Source organism: Bradysia coprophila, unplaced genomic scaffold, assembly GCF_014529535.1.
Source record: "Bradysia coprophila strain Holo2 unplaced genomic scaffold, BU_Bcop_v1 contig_476, whole genome shotgun sequence".
Classification (NCBI taxonomy): domain Eukaryota; kingdom Metazoa; phylum Arthropoda; class Insecta; order Diptera; family Sciaridae; genus Bradysia; species Bradysia coprophila.
Window position 1 is genome coordinate 2,802,297 of NW_023503727.1, and position 20,470 is coordinate 2,822,766.

The following is a 20,470-nucleotide window of genomic DNA, read 5'->3' on the forward strand; positions in this document are numbered from 1 at the left end:
GTAACAGTGGTTAAGAATTATCTTTGTTTCATGTTGTAGTCAAACAGTTTTTTCCGGAAAATGGAAAATTGGAAAACTATTTTTTATTTAAAAACCTTCAAAGTCGACATATCCGCGAAACTACAATGGATTTTAAAAAAAAATCTTCTCTTCCGGAAAGTAAGGTCCATTACAATGAGAGATCTTTTTTTGAGGATTCGGAATGAAGTCGGTATTAGGGTTTTCACAAAAAAAAGTTCTGGAAAATTCATCAACTTTGAAGTCATTTTCCTTGGCCATCTCCAATAGGGCGTATCGAATTTTTAGAATTTTAAGGGCCGCGATAGCCTGTGTGCGGAAAACGTAGATCATTGAAAACTAATTCCAGTCATATGGTTGATGGATCCGAAGGTGCCCGGGAAGAAGTCCCACCGGACGACTTTAACTTTCAAATGGTCATAACTCGGAAAGTTAAGAGTATTTTTGAAAACAATGTTCTAGCAGGATGTAGAGCGTTAAAAACTCTACAAAACTGCCAAAGAAACCGATGGTCCAAAAGGTGTGTCTGTCGAGGTTTTCTAACATCGAAAGTTCGACATTTTGGTTTTTGACTTTTATTTCCTGAGAGACAAATTATTAACTTTAGCTTTTGGCATGAGGTTGTAGAGGAGGTCGAGTACTACCAGTACACTAGGCATTGTCCCGGTCGGCGATCCATCCGAAACCACTTTTTCAACATTTTTGAATGGACTTTTTAAGTGTACCCACGTCGCCCACGAAGCCATTGCAGACAATGTAACCGGTGTTGCTGAGTCGAGGTAACCTTGGCCAGTAAGTGCACATAATATTCCATAACAGTAGCTGAACTCTTTTCAGATCCATCAACCATATGCCTGGACTTAGTTTTCAATGATCTACGTTTTCCGCACACAGGCTATCGCGACCCTTAAAATTCTTAAAATTCGATACGCCCTAATCTCCAATCCATTTTGCATAAATGAGGTGTCATTCGAGGTGTCATTTCGATCTAAAGCTGCATTCGATTCGAGTACTTCTCGAATTATTTTTGTGATTGTTTTTAGAGTAACTCATCTAAAGTAATGTCGAATACTGACGTTCCTACCCCGTCCTTGTTCTAGGCACTAGACATTTCTTAAATTTTTGGTAATTTTTTCGCCTAAAAATTAGCCTTTCGCCAAGTTTCTAGAGGTCAGTTCCCAAAAATAAGTGACATCTTCAAGGTCCAGTGAGGGCTTCATATCCTAGAACTAGAGAACTGCAGGGAATTCAGACTATTTTTCTGGTTCCCTTCTGAATTCTATTGATGAATTGATAAAGTAATAGCGGGTCATTTCACAAGAAAAAACTAGGAGGAAACCAGAAAAACCGTCTGTAAGACCTGGACTAATACTTTCAACGATAAATTTAACAGATTTACAACGAAGGCGATACGCTGGCCACTTACGTAATAGGAACATTTAAATCCATTTAATCATAGAAATAAAAATGAGTTTTTGTTCGCTGTGATTTCCAAAAGACTTTGAGAATTGTTGGTTACTTAAGTACCAGTTTATTGCTGAACTTCATTATTAATGTGTGCTACGTTAAGCAATTTACAGAAAATTTATCCACATAATGAGTTTGGACTCTATGCCGTCTTTTTCCTTTGATTTACAATTCTCATGTGCATTTAGAATTGTTAAGTTCCTCCGAATGCCATCACACAAAACAATGCCTTTTCATACAATTATCAGCGCTGGTAACGTCGTCAGTTTATATCTAACTTTATACTACATTCATCGCCAGGCATTTGGTTTCTAAAATTCATATGTATACCTTTATTATAAACACACACTTTACAGCCACTTCGTATATTGCATACAATGTGTGTGTGGCACAAAATTTATTTTTATTGCTCAGTTTTTGTGGCTCTTTTGTCGACCATATTTTTGCCAAAAGTTTAGTTTGCCTGGTGTACGAAGTATTCTTGATTTTCTGTAATTAGAACTAGAATAATATACGGACAGGACATACAATGAATGTACGGAATTTCATTACGATGTATCTAGTATGAATTACATTAGAGTTTTGTACGAGTTCCCGCTCCACTCTGGTAGGGAGGCACTGTAGAGAAACATTTTAATTTGTTGATTTTTCTTGATCAACTTTGTTTAATTTAGTAAAGGGTTTATTGCGGTACTGGGAAGTAACAAAACAACGAGAAAATCTAATAAAAACAGTCTGAGTCGTTAAAAATGTTATAGATAAAGAAACTGATGATTAAACAACACTGTTAAACACAATGGCAATTCTAAACCAAGGTGTGTAGATCATAGATCATTCATAGTTTATCTATCGTTCTTTCAGTGCTGTCATCAAAATTAAATTTTGAATAACTCTGCGACTTTTGATGACAGACTGGAATACGTAACTTATGAATGATCCCTTAAGGGAAACTTGCCAATTCAAAAGTCGCAGAGTGTGTATTTCTCGAGTTATTTAAAATTTAATTTTGATGGCAGCACTGAAATACGTAACTTATGAATAATCCCATAAGGGAAACTTGTCAATTCAAAAGTCGCAGAGTGTGTATTTCTCGAGTTATTTAAAATTTAATTTTGATGGCAGCACTGAAATACGTAACTTATGAATGATCCCTTAAGGGAAACTTGTCAATTCAAAAGTCGCAGAGTGTGTATTTCTCGAGTTATTTAAAATTTAATTTTGATGACAGCACTGAAATACGTAACTTATATGAATGATCCCTTAAGGGAAACTTGTCAATTCAAAAGTCGCAGAGTGTGTATTTCTCGAGTTATTTAAAATTTAATTTTGATGACATCACTGAAATACGTAACTTATGAATCATCCCGTAAGGGAAACTTGTCAATTCAAAAGTCGCAGAGTGTGTATTTCTCGAGTTATTTAAAATTTAATTTTGATGGCAGCACTGAAATACGTAACTTATGAATAATCCCATAAGGGAAACTTGTCAATTCAAAAGTCGCAGAGTGTGTATTTCTCGAGTTATTTAAAATTTAATTTTGATGGCAGCACTGAAATACGTAACTTATGAATGATCCCTTAAGGGAAACTTGTCAATTCAAAAGTCGCAGAGTGTGTATTTCTCGAGTTATTTAAAATTTAATTTTGATGACAGCACTGAAATACGTAACTTATATGAATGATCCCTTAAGGGAAACTTGTCAATTCAAAAGTCGCAGAGTGTGTATTTCTCGAGTTATTTAAAATTTAATTTTGATGACATCACTGAAATACGTAACTTATGAATCATCCCGTAAGGGAAACTTGTCAATTCAAAAGTCGCAGAGTGTGTATTTCTCGAGTTATTTAAAATTTAATTTTGATGGCAGCACTGAAATACGTAACTTATGAATAATCCCATAAGGGAAACTTGTCAATTCAAAAGTCGCAGAGTGTGTATTTCTCGAGTTATTTAAAATTTAATTTTGATGACAGCACTGAAATACGTAACTTATATGAATGATCCCTTAAGGGAAACTTGTCAATTCAAAAGTCGCAGTGTGTGTATTTCTCGAGTTATTTAAAATTTAATTTTGATGGCAGCACTGAAATACGTAACTTATGAATAATCCCATAAGGGAAACTTGTCAATTCAAAAGTCGCAGAGTGTGTATTTCTCGAGTTATTTAAAATTTAATTTTGATGGCAGCACTGAAATACGTAACTTATGAATGATCCCTTAAGGGAAACTTGTCAATTCAAAAGTCGCAGAGTGTGTATTTCTCGAGTTATTTAAAATTTAATTTTGATGACAGCACTGAAATACGTAACTTATATGAATGATCCCTTAAGGGAAACTTGTCAATTCAAAAGTCGCAGTGTGTGTATTTCTCGAGTTATTTAAAATTTAATTTTGATGGCAGCACTGAAATACGTAACTTATGAATAATCCCATAAGGGAAACTTGTCAATTCAAAAGTCGCAGAGTGTGTATTTCTCGAGTTATTTAAAATTTAATTTTGATGGCAGCACTGAAATACGTAACTTATGAATAATCCCATAAGGGAAACTTGTCAATTCAAAAGTCGCAGAGTGTGTATTTCTCGAGTTATTTAAAATTTAATTTTGATGACAGCACTGAAATACGTAACTTATATGAATGATCCCTTAAGGGAAACTTGTCAATTCAAAAGTCGCAGTGTGTGTATTTCTCGAGTTATTTAAAATTTAATTTTGATGGCAGCACTGAAATACGTAACTTATGAATAATCCCATAAGGGAAACTTGTCAATTCAAAAGTCGCAGAGTGTGTATTTCTCGAGTTATTTAAAATTTAATTTTGATGGCAGCACTGAAATACGTAACTTATGAATGATCCCTTAAGGGAAACTTGTCAATTCAAAAGTCGCAGAGTGTGTATTTCTCGAGTTATTTAAAATTTAATTTTGATGACAGCACTGAAATACGTAACTTATATGAATGATCCCTTAAGGGAAACTTGTCAATTCAAAAGTCGCAGTGTGTGTATTTCTCGAGTTATTTAAAATTTAATTTTGATGGCAGCACTGAAATACGTAACTTATGAATAATCCCATAAGGGAAACTTGTCAATTCAAAAGTCGCAGAGTGTGTATTTCTCGAGTTATTTAAAATTTAATTTTGATGGCAGCACTGAAATACGTAACTTATGAATGATCCCTTAAGGGAAACTTGTCAATTCAAAAGTCGCAGAGTGTGTATTTCTCGAGTTATTTAAAATTTAATTTTGATGACAGCACTGAAATACGTAACTTATATGAATGATCCCTTAAGGGAAACTTGTCAATTCAAAAGTCGCAGAGTGTGTATTTCTCGAGTTATTTAAAATTTAATTTTGATGGCAGCACTGAAATACGTAACTTATGAATGATCTCTTAAGGCAAACTTGCCAATTCAAAAGTCGCAGAGTGTGTATTTCTCGAGTTATTTAAAATTTAATTTTGATGGCAGCACTGAAATACGTAACTTATGAATCATCCCGTAAGGGAAACTTGTCAATTCAAAAGTCGCAGAGTGTGTATTTCTCGAGTTATTTAAAATTTAATTTTGATGGCAGCACTGAAATACGTAACTTATGAATGATCCCTTAAGGGAAACTTGTCAATTCAAAAGTCGCAGAGTGTGTATTTCTCGAGTTATTTAAAATTTAATTTTGATGACAGCACTGAAATACGTAACTTATATGAATGATCCCTTAAGGGAAACTTGTCAATTCAAAAGTCGCAGTGTGTGTATTTCTCGAGTTATTTAAAATTTAATTTTGATGGCAGCACTGAAATACGTAACTTATGAATAATCCCATAAGGGAAACTTGTCAATTCAAAAGTCGCAGAGTGTGTATTTCTCGAGTTATTTAAAATTTAATTTTGATGGCAGCACTGAAATACGTAACTTATGAATGATCCCTTAAGGGAAACTTGTCAATTCAAAAGTCGCAGAGTGTGTATTTCTCGAGTTATTTAAAATTTAATTTTGATGACAGCACTGAAATACGTAACTTATATGAATGATCCCTTAAGGGAAACTTGTCAATTCAAAAGTCGCAGAGTGTGTATTTCTCGAGTTATTTAAAATTTAATTTTGATGGCAGCACTGAAATACGTAACTTATGAATGATCTCTTAAGGCAAACTTGCCAATTCAAAAGTCGCAGAGTGTGTATTTCTCGAGTTATTTAAAATTTAATTTTGATGACATCACTGAAATACGTAACTTATGAATCATCCCGTAAGGGAAACTTGTCAATTCAAAAGTCGCAGAGTGTGTATTTCTCGAGTTATTTAAAATTTAATTTTGATGACATCACTGAAATACATAACTTATGAATCATCCCGTAAGGGAAACTTGTCAATTCAAAAGTCGCAGAGTGTGTATTTCTCGAGTTATTTAAAATTTAATTTTGATGACAGCACTGAAATACGTAACTTATATGAATGATCCCTTAAGGGAAACTTGTCAATTCAAAAGTCGCAGAGTGTGTATTTATCGAGTTATTTAAAATTTAATTTTGATGGCAGCACTGAAATACGTAACTTATGAATGATCCCTTAAGGGAAACTTGTCAACTCAAAAGTCGCAGAGTGTGTATTTCTCGAGTTATTTAAAATTTAATTTTGATGACAGCACTGAAATACGTAACTTATATGAATGATCCCTTAAGGGAAACTTGTCAATTCAAAAGTCGCAGTGTGTGTATTTCTCGAGTTATTTAAAATTTAATTTTGATGGCAGCACTGAAATACGTAACTTATGAATAATCCCATAAGGGAAACTTGTCAATTCAAAAGTCGCAGAGTGTGTATTTCTCGAGTTATTTAAAATTTAATTTTGATGGCAGCACTGAAATACGTAACTTATGAATGATCCCTTAAGGGAAACTTGTCAATTCAAAAGTCGCAGAGTGTGTATTTCTCGAGTTATTTAAAATTTAATTTTGATGACAGCACTGAAATACGTAACTTATATGAATGATCCCTTAAGGGAAACTTGTCAATTCAAAAGTCGCAGAGTGTGTATTTCTCGAGTTATTTAAAATTTAATTTTGATGGCAGCACTGAAATACGTAACTTATGAATGATCTCTTAAGGCAAACTTGTCAATTCAAAAGTCGCAGAGTGTGTATTTCTCGAGTTATTTAAAATTTAATTTTGATGACATCACTGAAATACGTAACTTATGAATCATCCCGTAAGGGAAACTTGTCAATTCAAAAGTCGCAGAGTGTGTATTTCTCGAGTTATTTAAAATTTAATTTTGATGACATCACTGAAATACATAACTTATGAATCATCCCGTAAGGGAAACTTGTCAATTCAAAAGTCGCAGAGTGTGTATTTCTCGAGTTATTTAAAATTTAATTTTGATGACAGCACTGAAATACGTAACTTATATGAATGATCCCTTAAGGGAAACTTGTCAATTCAAAAGTCGCAGAGTGTGTATTTATCGAGTTATTTAAAATTTAATTTTGATGGCAGCACTGAAATACGTAACTTATGAATGATCCCTTAAGGGAAACTTGTCAACTCAAAAGTCGCAGAGTGTGTATTTCTCGAGTTATTTAAAATTTAATTTTGATGACATCACTGAAATACGTAACTTATGAATCATCCCGTAAGGGAAACTTGTCAATTCAAAAGTCGCAGAGTGTGTATTTCTCGAGTTATTTAAAATTTAATTTTGATGGCAGCACTGAAATACGTAACTTATGAATAATCCCATAAGGGAAACTTGTCAATTCAAAAGTCGCAGAGTGTGTATTTCTCGAGTTATTTAAAATTTAATTTTGATGGCAGCACTGAAATACGTAACTTATGAATGATCCCTTAAGGGAAACTTGTCAATTCAAAAGTCGCAGAGTGTGTATTTCTCGAGTTATTTAAAATTTAATTTTGATGACATCACTGAAATACATAACTTATGAATAATCTCATAAGGGAAACTTGTCAATTCAAAAGTCGCAGAGTGTGTATTTCTCGAGTTATTTAAAATTTAATTTTGATGACATCACTGAAATACGTAACTTATGAATCATCCCGTAAGGGAAACTTGTCAATTCAAAAGTCGCAGAGTGTGTATTTCTCGAGTTATTTAAAATTTAATTTTGATGGCAGCACTGAAATACGTAACTTATGAATAATCCCATAAGGGAAACTTGTCAATTCAAAAGTCGCAGAGTGTGTATTTCTCGAGTTATTTAAAATTTAATTTTGATGGCAGCACTGAAATACGTAACTTATGAATGATCCCTTAAGGGAAACTTGTCAATTCAAAAGTCGCAGAGTGTGTATTTCTCGAGTTATTTAAAATTTAATTTTGATGACAGCACTGAAATACGTAACTTATATGAATGATCCCTTAAGGGAAACTTGTCAATTCAAAAGTCGCAGAGTGTGTATTTCTCGAGTTATTTAAAATTTAATTTTGATGACATCACTGAAATACGTAACTTATGAAGCATCCCGTAAGGGAAACTTGTCAATTCAAAAGTCGCAGAGTGTGTATTTCTCGAGTTATTTAAAATTTAATTTTGATGGCAGCACTGAAATACGTAACTTATGAATAATCCCATAAGGGAAACTTGTCAATTCAAAAGTCGCAGAGTGTGTATTTCTCGAGTTATTTAAAATTTAATTTTGATGGCAGCACTGAAATACGTAACTTATGAATGATCCCTTAAGGGAAACTTGTCAATTCAAAAGTCGCAGAGTGTGTATTTCTCGAGTTATTTAAAATTTAATTTTGATGACAGCACTGAAATACGTAACTTATATGAATGATCCCTTAAGGGAAACTTGTCAATTCAAAAGTCGCAGTGTGTGTATTTCTCGAGTTATTTAAAATTTAATTTTGATGGCAGCACTGAAATACGTAACTTATGAATAATCCCATAAGGGAAACTTGTCAATTCAAAAGTCGCAGAGTGTGTATTTCTCGAGTTATTTAAAATTTAATTTTGATGGCAGCACTGAAATACGTAACTTATGAATGATCTCTTAAGGGAAACTTGCCAATTCAAAAGTCGCAGAGTGTGTATTTCTCGAGTTATTTAAAATTTAATTTTGATGACAGCACTGAAATACGTAACTTATATGAATGATCCCTTAAGGGAAACTTGTCAATTCAAAAGTCGCAGAGTGTGTATTTATCGAGTTATTTAAAATTTAATTTTGATGGCAGCACTGAAATACGTAACTTATGAATGATCCCTTAAGGGAAACTTGTCAACTCAAAAGTCGCAGAGTGTGTATTTCTCGAGTTATTTAAAATTTAATTTTGATGACATCACTGAAATACGTAACTTATGAATCATCCCGTAAGGGAAACTTGTCAATTCAAAAGTCGCAGAGTGTGTATTTCTCGAGTTATTTAAAATTTAATTTTGATGGCAGCACTGAAATACGTAACTTATGAATAATCCCATAAGGGAAACTTGTCAATTCAAAAGTCGCAGAGTGTGTATTTCTCGAGTTATTTAAAATTTAATTTTGATGGCAGCACTGAAATACGTAACTTATGAATGATCCCTTAAGGGAAACTTGTCAATTCAAAAGTCGCAGAGTGTGTATTTCTCGAGTTATTTAAAATTTAATTTTGATGGCAGCACTGAAATACGTAACTTATGAATAATCTCATAAGGGAAACTTGTCAATTCAAAAGTCGCAGAGTGTGTATTTCTCGAGTTATTTAAAATTTAATTTTGATGACATCACTGAAATACGTAACTTATGAATCATCCCGTAAGGGAAACTTGTCAATTCAAAAGTCGCAGAGTGTGTATTTCTCGAGTTATTTAAAATTTAATTTTGATGACATCACTGAAATACGTAACTTATGAATCATCCCGTAAGGGAAACTTGTCAACTCAAAAGTCGCAGAGTGTGTATTTCTCGAGTTATTTAAAATTTAATTTTGATGGCAGCACTGAAATACGTAACTTATGAATGATCCCTTAAGGGAAACTTGTCAATTTAAAAATCGCAGAGTGTGTATTTCTCGAGTTATTTAAAATTTAATTTTGATGGCAGCACTGAAATACGTTACTTATGAATGATCCCTTAAGGGAAACTTGTCAATTCAAAAGTTGCAGAGTATGTATTTCTCGAGTTATTTAAAATTTAATTTTGATGACATCACTGAAATACGTAACTTATGAATAATCTTATAAGGGAAACTTGTCAATTCAAAAGTCGCAGAGTATGTATTTCTCGAGTTATTTAAAATTTAATTTTGATGACATCACTGAAATACGTAACTTATGAATCATCCCGTAAGGGAAACTTGTCAATTCAAAAGTCGCAGAGTGTGTATTTCTCGAGTTATTTAAAATTTAATTTTGATGGCAGCACTGAAATACGTAACTTATGAATAATCTCATAAGGGAAACTTGTCAATTCAAAAGTCGCAGAGTGTGTATTTCTCGAGTTATTTAAAATTTAATTTTGATGACATCACTGAAATACGTAACTTATGAATGATCCCTTAAGGGAAACTTGTCAATTCAAAAGTCGCAGAGTGTGTATTTCTCGAGTTATTTAAAATTTAATTTTGATGGCAGCACTGAAATACGTAACTTATGAATGATCCCTTAAGGGAAACTTGTCAATTCAAAAGTCGCAGAGTGTGTATTTCTCGAGTTATTTAAAATTTAATTTTGATGGCAGCACTGAAATACGTAACTTATGAATAATCTCATAAGGGAAACTTGTCAATTCAAAAGTTGCAGAGTGTGTATTTCTCGAGTTATTTAAAATTTAATTTTGATGACATCACTGAAATACGTAACTTATGAATGATCCCTTAAGGGAAACTTGTCAATTCAAAAGTCGCAGAGTGTGTATTTATCGAGTTATTTAAAATTTAATTTTGATGGCAGCACTGAAATACGTAACTTATGAATAATCTCATAAGGGAAACTTGTCAATTCAAAAGTTGCAGAGTGTGTATTTCTCGAGTTATTTAAAATTTAATTTTGATGACATCACTGAAATACGTAACTTATGAATGATCCCTTAAGGGAAACTTGTCAATTCAAAAGTCGCAGAGTGTGTATTTATCGAGTTATTTAAAATTTAATTTTGATGGCAGCACTGAAATACGTAACTTATGAATGATCTCTTAAGGGAAACTTGCCAATTCAAAAGTCGCAGAGTGTGTATTTCTCGAGTTATTTAAAATTTAATTTTGATGACATCACTGAAATACGTAACTTATGAATAATCTTATAAGGGAAACTTGTCAATTCAAAAGTCGCAGAGTATGTATTTCTCGAGTTATTTAAAATTTAATTTTGATGACATCACTGAAATACGTAACTTATGAATCATCCCGTAAGGGAAACTTGTCAATTCAAAAGTCGCAGAGTGTGTATTTCTCGAGTTATTTAAAATTTAATTTTGATGGCAGCACTGAAATACGTAACTTATGAATAATCTCATAAGGGAAACTTGTCAATTCAAAAGTCGCAGAGTGTGTATTTCTCGAGTTATTTAAAATTTAATTTTGATGGCAGCACTGAAATACGTAACTTATGAATGATCCCTTAAGGGAAACTTGTCAATTCAAAAGTCGCAGAGTGTGTATTTCTCGAGTTATTTAAAATTTAATTTTGATGGCAGCACTGAAATACGTAACTTATGAATGATCCCTTAAGGGAAACTTGTCAATTCAAAAGTCGCAGAGTGTGTATTTCTCGAGTTATTTAAAATTTAATTTTGCTGGCAGCACTGAAATACGTAACTTATGAATGATCCCTTAAGGGAAACTTGTCAATTCAAAAGTCGCAGAGTGTGTATTTCTCGAGTTATTTAAAATTTAATTTTGATGGCAGCACTGAAATACGTAACTTATGAATAATCTCATAAGGGAAACTTGTCAATTCAAAAGTTGCAGAGTGTGTATTTCTCGAGTTATTTAAAATTTAATTTTGATGACATCACTGAAATACGTAACTTATGAATGATCCCTTAAGGGAAACTTGTCAATTCAAAAGTCGCAGAGTGTGTATTTATCGAGTTATTTAAAATTTAATTTTGATGGCAGCACTGAAATACGTAACTTATGAATGATCTCTTAAGGGAAACTTGCCAATTCAAAAGTCGCAGAGTGTGTATTTCTCGAGTTATTTAAAATTTAATTTTGATGACATCACTGAAATACGTAACTTATGAATCATCCCGTAAGGGAAACTTGTCAATTCAAAAGTCGCAGAGTGTGTATTTCTCGAGTTATTTAAAATTTAATTTTGATGGCAGCACTGAAATACGTAACTTATGAATGATCCCTTAAGGGAAACTTGTCAATTCAAAAGTCGCAGAGTGTGTATTTCTCGAGTTATTTAAAATTTAATTTTGATGACAGCACTGAAATACGTAACTTATATGAATGATCCCTTAAGGGAAACTTGTCAATTCAAAAGTCGCAGAGTGTGTATTTCTCGAGTTATTTAAAATTTAATTTTGATGACATCACTGAAATACGTAACTTATGAATCATCCCGTAAGGGAAACTTGTCAATTCAAAAGTCGCAGAGTGTGTATTTCTCGAGTTATTTAAAATTTAATTTTGATGGCAGCACTGAAATACGTAACTTATGAATAATCTCATAAGGGAAACTTGTCAATTCAAAAGTCGCAGAGTGTGTATTTCTCGAGTTATTTAAAATTTAATTTTGATGGCAGCACTGAAATACGTAACTTATGAATAATCTCATAAGGGAAACTTGTCAATTCAAAAGTCGCAGAGTGTGTATTTCTCGAGTTATTTAAAATTTAATTTTGATGACATCACTGAAATACATAACTTATGAATCATCCCGTAAGGGAAACTTGTCAATTCAAAAGTCGCAGAGTGTGTATTTCTCGAGTTATTTAAAATTTAATTTTGATGGCAGCACTGAAATACGTAACTTATGAATAATCTCATAAGGGAAACTTGTCAATTCAAAAGTCGCAGAGTGTGTATTTCTCGAGTTATTTAAAATTTAATTTTGATGACATCACTGAAATACGTAACTTATGAATGATCCCTTAAGGGAAACTTGTCAACTCAAAAGTCGCAGAGTGTGTATTTCTCGAGTTATTTAAAATTTAATTTTGATGGCAGCACTGAAATACGTTACTTATGAATGATCCCTTAAGGGAAACTTGTCAATTCAAAAGTTGCAGAGTATGTATTTCTCGAGTTATTTAAAATTTAATTTTGATGACATCACTGAAATACGTAACTTATGAATAATCTTATAAGGGAAACTTGTCAATTCAAAAGTCGCAGAGTATGTATTTCTCGAGTTATTTAAAATTTAATTTTGATGACATCACTGAAATACGTAACTTATGAATCATCCCGTAAGGGAAACTTGTCAATTCAAAAGTCGCAGAGTGTGTATTTCTCAAGTTATTTAAAATTTAATTTTGATGACATCACTGAAATACATAACTTATGAATCATCCCGTAAGGGAAACTTGTCAATTCAAAAGTCGCAGAGTGTGTATTTCTCGAGTTATTTAAAATTTAATTTTGATGGCAGCACTGAAATACGTAACTTATGAATAATCTTATAAGGGAAACTTGTCAATTCAAAAGTCGCAGAGTATGTATTTCTCGAGTTATTTAAAATTTAATTTTGATGACATCACTGAAATACGTAACTTATGAATCATCCCGTAAGGGAAACTTGTCAATTCAAAAGTCGCAGAGTGTGTATTTCTCGAGTTATTTAAAATTTAATTTTGATGACATCACTGAAATACGTAACTTATGAATGATCCCTTAAGGGAAACTTGTCAATTCAAAAGTCGCAGAGTGTGTATTTATCGAGTTATTTAAAATTTAATTTTGATGGCAGCACTGAAATACGTAACTTATGAATGATCTCTTAAGGGAAACTTGCCAATTCAAAAGTCGCAGAGTGTGTATTTCTCGAGTTATTTAAAATTTAATTTTGATGACATCACTGAAATACGTAACTTATGAATCATCCCGTAAGGGAAACTTGTCAATTCAAAAGTCGCAGAGTGTGTATTTCTCGAGTTATTTAAAATTTAATTTTGATGGCAGCACTGAAATACGTAACTTATGAATGATCCCTTAAGGGAAACTTGTCAATTCAAAAGTCGCAGAGTGTGTATTTCTCGAGTTATTTAAAATTTAATTTTGATGACAGCACTGAAATACGTAACTTATATGAATGATCCCTTAAGGGAAACTTGTCAATTCAAAAGTCGCAGAGTGTGTATTTCTCGAGTTATTTAAAATTTAATTTTGATGGCAGCACTGAAATACGTAACTTATGAATAATCTCATAAGGGAAACTTGTCAATTCAAAAGTCGCAGAGTGTGTATTTCTCGAGTTATTTAAAATTTAATTTTGATGACATCACTGAAATACATAACTTATGAATCATCCCGTAAGGGAAACTTGTCAATTCAAAAGTCGCAGAGTGTGTATTTCTCGAGTTATTTAAAATTTAATTTTGATGGCAGCACTGAAATACGTAACTTATGAATAATCTCATAAGGGAAACTTGTCAATTCAAAAGTCGCAGAGTGTGTATTTCTCGAGTTATTTAAAATTTAATTTTGATGACATCACTGAAATACGTAACTTATGAATGATCCCTTAAGGGAAACTTGTCAACTCAAAAGTCGCAGAGTGTGTATTTCTCGAGTTATTTAAAATTTAATTTTGATGGCAGCACTGAAATACGTTACTTATGAATGATCCCTTAAGGGAAACTTGTCAATTCAAAAGTTGCAGAGTATGTATTTCTCGAGTTATTTAAAATTTAATTTTGATGACATCACTGAAATACGTAACTTATGAATAATCTTATAAGGGAAACTTGTCAATTCAAAAGTCGCAGAGTATGTATTTCTCGAGTTATTTAAAATTTAATTTTGATGACATCACTGAAATACGTAACTTATGAATCATCCCGTAAGGGAAACTTGTCAATTCAAAAGTCGCAGAGTGTGTATTTCTCGAGTTATTTAAAATTTAATTTTGATGACATCACTGAAATACGTAACTTATGAATCATCCCGTAAGGGAAACTTGTCAATTCAAAAGTCGCAGAGTGTGTATTTCTCAAGTTATTTAAAATTTAATTTTGATGACATCACTGAAATACATAACTTATGAATCATCCCGTAAGGGAAACTTGTCAATTCAAAAGTCGCAGAGTGTGTATTTCTCGAGTTATTTAAAATTTAATTTTGATGGCAGCACTGAAATACGTAACTTATGAATAATCTCATAAGGGAAACTTGTCAATTCAAAAGTCGCAGAGTGTGTATTTCTCGAGTTATTTAAAATTTAATTTTGATGACATCACTGAAATACGTAACTTATGAATGATCCCTTAAGGGAAACTTGTCAACTCAAAAGTCGCAGAGTGTGTATTTCTCGAGTTATTTAAAATTTAATTTTGATGGCAGCACTGAAATACGTAACTTATGAATGATCCCTTAAGGGAAACTTGTCAACTCAAAAGTCGCAGAGTGTGTATTTCTCGAGTTATTTAAAATTTAATTTTGATGACATCACTGAAATACGTAACTTATGAATCATCCCGTAAGGGAAACTTGTCAATTCAAAAGTCGCAGAGTGTGTATTTCTCGAGTTATTTAAAATTTAATTTTGATGGCAGCACTGAAATACGTAACTTATGAATAATCCCATAAGGGAAACTTGTCAATTCAAAAGTCGCAGAGTGTGTATTTCTCGAGTTATTTAAAATTTAATTTTGATGACATCACTGAAATACGTAACTTATGAATGATCCCTTAAGGGAAACTTGTCAACTCAAAAGTCGCAGAGTGTGTATTTCTCGAGTTATTTAAAATTTAATTTTGATGACATCACTGAAATACGTAACTTATGAATCATCCCTTAAGGGAAACTTGTCAATTCAAAAGTCGCAGAGTGTGTATTTCTCGAGTTATTTAAAATTTAATTTTGATGACATCACTGAAATACGTAACTTATGAATCATCCCGTAAGGGAAACTTGTCAATTCAAAAGTCGCAGAGTGTGTATTTCTCGAGTTATTTAAAATTTAATTTTGATGACATCACTGAAATACATAACTTATGAATCATCCCGTAAGGGAAACTTGTCAATTCAAAAGTCGCAGAGTGTGTATTTCTCGAGTTATTTAAAATTTAATTTTGATGGCAGCACTGAAATACGTAACTTATGAATAATCTCATAAGGGAAACTTGTCAATTCAAAAGTCGCAGAGTGTGTATTTCTCGAGTTATTTAAAATTTAATTTTGATGACATCACTGAAATACATAACTTATGAATCATCCCGTAAGGGAAACTTGTCAATTCAAAAGTCGCAGAGTGTGTATTTCTCGAGTTATTTAAAATTTAATTTTGATGGCAGCACTGAAATACGTAACTTATGAATAATCTCATAAGGGAAACTTGTCAATTCAAAAGTCGCAGAGTGTGTATTTCTCGAGTTATTTAAAATTTAATTTTGATGGCAGCACTGAAATACGTAACTTATGAATGATCCCTTAAGGGAAACTTGTCAATTCAAAAGTCGCAGAGTGTGTATTTCTCGAGTTATTTAAAATTTAATTTTGATGACATCACTGAAATACGTAACTTATGAATCATCCCGTAAGGGAAACTTGTCAATTCAAAAGTCGCAGAGTGTGTATTTCTCGAGTTATTTAAAATTTAATTTTGATGACATCACTGAAATACATAACTTATGAATCATCCCGTAAGGGAAACTTGTCAATTCAAAAGTCGCAGAGTGTGTATTTCTCGAGTTATTTAAAATTTAATTTTGATGGCAGCACTGAAATACGTAACTTATGAATAATCTCATAAGGGAAACTTGTCAATTCAAAAGTCGCAGAGTGTGTATTTCTCGAGTTATTTAAAATTTAATTTTGATGACATCACTGAAATACGTAACTTATGAATGATCCCTTAAGGGAAACTTGTCAACTCAAAAGTCGCAGAGTGTGTATTTCTCGAGTTATTTAAAATTTAATTTTGATGGCAGCACTGAAATACGTAACTTATGAATGATCCCTTAAGGGAAACTTGTCAATTTAAAAATCGCAGAGTGTGTATTTCTCGAGTTATTTAAAATTTAATTTTGATGGCAGCACTGAAATACGTAATTTATGAATGATCCCTTAGGTATTCTTCGCGTAGCTAAGTGTAGCTAGGGTTAAATCTGGCAAAAAAATCTACTCCTTCGTGAGGACGACCATAATTTAAAGCCTTTCCATTTAATCTACACTAATTGTAGTACACCTAGGATGAGTCCACCAATTTCATTTTCGTATTGCGAAATGTTAAGCAAAGTAATATTTCAATGTTTTCCATTTCCGTTTGACAGAATTTCAATCTCACATCCTGTACTACACACAGCTTTCTATTCATTTTTCCCTTGTATCCACAGCTAATAAGATTTTTTTCTCCGTCACACGAAATATTAAAAAATTCTGCATCGTCCACAAATCTTCCGTTAAAAATGGGAATATAAGAAAATGTCAAAAACATAATACGTTGAAAACTTTTAAGGAATTTGATATTTTCCCCCGTCTACACATGCACCGAATGTTACACAATGTATACATACGGCCACATATACGTATAATTGAGAATGAAAGCGTGTTTTTCTTTCACATGTGGAACGAAGACACTTTGTGCCTAGCCAACGTAATTGTGTTCGAATACTCCTCTCTTTACTCGACTGGAGGTTCATACATGACCTTTTCTTTAAACATTATCAACCGCACAAATTTCTGGTTTTTCAATAATTTTTCGTTGAATGACTTGACAATTGACTGTCTAAGATTTATTCCCGTTTTTAGACGACGACGCCAGTGTATGGCGGTAAGTTTTCTTAAAATTCGGGATACCTATAGTCGTTTAGTTGTGGCATTTCATTTGTTTGAAGCAATTATGGAAGATGAGGCAAAGTTTGCCATTTCAAAAACTTATGTCGTATTAATTCTGCTGCAACACTTTCCATACGTTCGTTTTACATGTATGGATGGTATATGGTTGGCAATTACAATAGGAAACTAACGAAAGGAAACTCAAATTTCAGAGAAATTCGCCGGGAAAGTAGTGAACACGAATACAATTCGAATTCGGAAAATTGGCAAAGTAAACTTTACTTTTCCAGTTCCATTTGTACAGTTGCAGTTATCGAACACTTTTTTTTGTATAATGCTCTTCTCTAATGCCATGTATGGAATAGATGGAGAATGTTTGTAAATAATCGGCTTAAAAGTTATGACAAAAAGTAAAATTGCTTGTTCTGATAGTTGGTTGACGGGTTGAGAATGTGATTTTCTGAATATATATATTTCACATTTCCCGTACACACACATACCTCTTTTAAAGTCCTTTCGGTTATTTATACGACTTTTTACCAATTTCATATCCTTTGACAGTACTGAATGATATATTGTTATTGCAATAGTAACAAGAAACGTTGTATTTCCATGTAATCGCCGTTGGTTTTTTCTTCTTCTTTATTTCCTAGGAAAAAAAAATGTTGAAAAATTTTCTTTGAATTCACCACAAATAACCAAGTGTATACGCTGCTCAAAATGTGTACACAAAACACCGACTTCTAAATCGAAAGTGAACAGAATATGTACACAAAAAAAAACGGAATACCAGAAAAGAATTAACTTTTCGTTATCTAAATTCAACCCTGTCGTAGTTTAAAAATAATAAATACGAAAATAAAAAATCACCCTCGCCGAATAACGAGAAATTATTTTAGTGGAAAACAGGCTGCAATTATACAAAACATACGAGCGATTTGTGTATTACAACAGAGTTGTTGCAATTAAACATTCAAATGTGGCACTTCTCTTTCTCCATTATTAAACAAACTGTTGTTGTGTCGCAAACAAAAGCATTTTCCATACAAACTTTATTAACACCCCTTTTTGCATATACTAAATTTAATTTTAAATTATTACATTTACCTTTTATGTGGGATAATAAATATGCATGGGTTGGTGTGTATTTATATACGTATACAGCGGTGGCCTGAAAAGAACGTGTTTGTTGCCTTGTATTTTTCCTTTTACTTACGGTTATATATTGCAAAAACGATACAAAAGGAAAACTTTTTTTGCGAAAAAAAAATTCGTAATTTACTTTCAATTTGTCCTTTAGCGATTTTAGATGGAGAGACCACACACGCAGTGTTTTATACAATTTATGCTCAGTTTTTACTAGACATTTTTTTATTCTATTTATTGACGAAAATTACTAGGTCGCACCTGTTGGGTGGGTCAGATTCCTTGACTGTCTGAACCTGAGCTTTTTAATAGATTTTTTATTGGTAATGATTTATTGGTTGATTAATAAGGACTATACTAGAACGGTCTAAATTTCTCATTAATAATATAATTCTGTTTAGTTTTATTGAAAATCTTCTGGAAGTTACAAAACGATATTAATTTTTAATTCACAATCACAATTTTATTTTCTGTTACTGGTCTGGTTTTATGCTCATATTAGACCGTTTTTGTCTAAAAAATGATGAATTAAACTCGTCTGAACTTCACACTCGTTAATTTTTTTGTGGTTTAATCGCTTTTGTTACTGTTTGTTCAAAAATGAAATGCACAGTTTTTAGTATTTCGAGACATTTCAAAATGGCGATCTGTCAGATAGTAAAGGATGCGTTTAATTACCCGGTGCATTAAAAGATTTGAAATTTGAATGATTTTTTCCACAGCTACAGATTTTTGCATGTTAAGTTTCTTACATTTTTTGCAAATAGCATTTTAATCGTAGGAAACTTAGATTTCGTAGGAAGAATTCGCGGACGGAAAAATATAAATTTATTTTGAGTCTGAGTATTGTTCTACATCTATGATTTCTCTTAGATCGTGTTTCTATTCAAACAAATCGATGGTCTTTGAATACTCAAATCTGTAGAAAGACCGTCTGCTTCATACATTTAGCAAATTTTTTACAAGAAGTTTTATCAGCACTTGAAGTGACGATATTGGAAACACGAATAAGCATCAGGGAAAAAAAAATTGTCAACAATTATAAAAAAATGAGGCTCCTCTACAGTCCAACCGACTAGGCGAATAGATCAATTTTTGCATATATCAATTAGTTTCAGTGATCATTCTAGTAATTATTACGCACTACATGGGAATAGAGTTGAATTAAATTCTACTTTACACACATTTAATAGTTGCTTTTGTTATTCAATGCACAAAACTTATTCTACAAAACCAGTTCATTCGCCCAACATACATTTCTATTGAAATGGCAATTGTCAAAATGACATCGAAGCCATTGATTTATGATGCCGAGAAGGAACATTCATCTCGCAGAAATTTTACTTTTTCATTACTTTTTATGTTTTTGTATTTAGTTTGAGTTATCATGAATAATGAAAAGGATTTCGTAAGAACACAAAAAAATAAACAAAACAATAAAAGAAATGAAAAAGTAAAATTTCTGAGAGATGAATGTACCTTCTCGTCATCATAAATCAATGGCTTCGATGTCATTTTGACAATTGAAATTTCAATAGAACATGTATGTTGGCTCAGTGGACTGGTTTTGTAGAATAAGTTTTGTGCATTGAATATTTAACAAAAGCAACTATTAAATTTGTGTTAATTATAGGTTAATTCAACTCTATGATTCCCATGTAATGCGTAATAATTACTAGAAAGATCACCAAAACTAGTTGATCAATGCAAAAATTGAACTTGACATGAAGCAAATTTATTCGGTATTTGAAAAAGAGTCGCTAATATATGCAGCTATAGTATTTTTGACAACTGTTAAAAGTTATGGAATGTATTGTGGATTGGATTGTTTCGATTTATTTAAAATTCTCAATAGTGGCTGGGTTTTAACAGTTAGCCGCTGTACAACACCATCGATTTCTTTGAATAAAGACACGATCTAAGAGAAATTATAGATGTAGAACAATAC

General features: G+C 32.3%; 1 long non-coding RNA gene across 1 annotated transcript; it reads left to right on the plus strand.

Moving 5' to 3' along the window:
* Positions 1–419: 419 nt before the first annotated feature.
* LOC119082730 lies at positions 420–20,117 on the plus strand. Its single transcript, XR_005088698.1, has 3 exons — positions 420–456; positions 16,833–16,836; positions 19,936–20,117. It is a non-coding gene; the product is annotated as an uncharacterized LOC119082730 (long non-coding RNA).
* Positions 20,118–20,470: the final 353 nt, after the last annotated feature.